Source organism: Mandrillus leucophaeus, unplaced genomic scaffold (assembly GCF_000951045.1).
Source record: "Mandrillus leucophaeus isolate KB7577 unplaced genomic scaffold, Mleu.le_1.0 Scaffold299, whole genome shotgun sequence".
Classification (NCBI taxonomy): domain Eukaryota; kingdom Metazoa; phylum Chordata; class Mammalia; order Primates; family Cercopithecidae; genus Mandrillus; species Mandrillus leucophaeus.
Window position 1 is genome coordinate 1,426,396 of NW_012103131.1, and position 2,014 is coordinate 1,428,409.

A 2,014-nucleotide genomic window follows, 5' to 3' on the forward strand; every position below is an offset into this window, starting at 1 on the left:
GGTTACGGATTCATCAACCGGAATGACACCAAGGAAGATGTCTTTGTTCACCAGACAGCTGTTAAAAGAAACAACCCCAGGAAGTTTCTGCGCAGGGCTGGAGATGGGGAGACTGTGGAATTTGATGTCGTGGAAGGAGAGAAGGGCGCAGAAGCCGCTAATGTAACTGGGCCCTGGGTGGGGGTGTGCCCGTGAAGGGCAGTCGTTATTCCCCCAACCGACGTAGGTTCCGCGATTCATCCCCGGCCTCCCTCAGTTGCCCCACCACCCATGGTGGCAGAGATCCCCTCCGGGGACAGAACCTGGCAGCGAAGGGGAACGGGCCGAAGACTCTGGGCAGTGGCCCAGATGACGGCGCCCCCCACCCTTCTTCAACCGACGGCGGTTTGTGCGAGGCCCCTGGCCCCCCAACCAGCTGCAGCCTATAGAAGGCACTGAGGGGGTAGAACCCAAAGAGACAGCCCCATTGGAGGGGCACTAACAGCAGGGAGATGAGCGGGTCGCCCCCGCCTAGATTCCGGCCCGGATACCTAAGGCCCTTCCGCCCAGGCCACCCCAGCAGCCTACCACGGAAGGTGCTGACAGTGAGACCAAGCCCAGCCAAGGAAATTATTTTTTTTAAAAAATTTAATAAATAAATAATAAAAAAGAATGAAGACATTTTTGCGGCCAACAAACATATGAAAACAAAGCTCATTATCACTGGTCATGTGAGAAATGCACATCAAAACCACAATGAGATACCATCTCATGCCAGTTAGAATGGCAATTATTAAAAAGTAAGGAAATGACAGACACTGGCGAGGCTGTGGAGAAATAGGAACGCTTTTACACTGTTGGTAGTAGTGTAAATTAGTTCAACCATTGTGGAAGACAGTGTGGTGATTCCTCTAGAACCACAAGTACCATTTGACACAGCAATCCTATTACTGGGTATACACCCAAAGGATTATAAATCATTCTACTATAAAGACACATGCACACATATGCTTACCGCAGCATTGTTTACAATGGCAAAGACTTAGAACCAACCCAAATGTCCATCAATGATAGACTGGATAAAGAAAATGTGGCACATATATACCATGGAATACTATATGGCCATAAAAAAGGATGAGTTCATGTCCTTTGCAGGGATATGGATGAAGCCGGAAGCCATCATTCTCAGCAAACTTAACACAGGAACAGAAAACCAAACACAGCATGTTCTCACTCATAAGCGGGAGTTGAACAACGAGAACACATGGATGCAGAGAGGGGAACATCACACAGCAGGGCCTGTTGCAGGGTGGGGTCTAGGGGAGGGAGATCTTTAGTACAAATACCTAATGCAGGCGGAGCTGAAAACCTAAATGACAGTTTGATAGCTGCAGCAAACCACCATGGCACATGTATACCTATGTAACAAACCTTCATATTCTGTACATGTATCCCAGAACTTAAAGTAAAATTTAAAAAAAAAAAAAGTTAAGCCAAGGGTCACAGATTGGATATCTGAGTGTGTCTTTTAGGCAGAGCAGGGCATGTGGATTTATCTGTGTTATCTCAGCTTTTCATCGAGACTGCGGACACTCCTAAGCCTGCACAGTAGCAGCTTCTTCTCCAGACCCTCTGTCCCTCTGAACGCCAACCCCAGCCCTAGCCCAACCCAGCAAATCTCCTTCACTGCCAGAGGGGCGAGAGCAAATGGAGAGGAGGAGAGAGAAAGCGAGTAAAGGAGAGGAGAGAGCAGAAAGGACTCAAAGGCAAAGCGGACAGGGAAAGGGAAGGTCAGGGCCAAGCAGGATGAGCACCTGGGTCCAAGATGGAAATCCCAGACCTCAGCATGTTGAACTAAGGCTGGGAAGGTGCTCAGATAACACAGGGAGGCCCTGGGAATAGGGCCAGGGGTGTCGGAGCCCAGCAGCCCCTGGACCTGTTCCATCCTGTTCCATCTAGGAACAGAATGGTTCGGGGAACAGGGAGAAGCAGAGCCTGCCTGCATAGGACTGCGAAGACACAGACGCAAGGCTTA

General features: G+C 49.6%; 1 pseudogene; it reads left to right on the top strand.

The window, feature by feature from the left end:
• On the top strand, positions 1–622 carry LOC105544157 (annotated as a pseudogene).
• Positions 623–2,014: the final 1,392 nt, after the last annotated feature.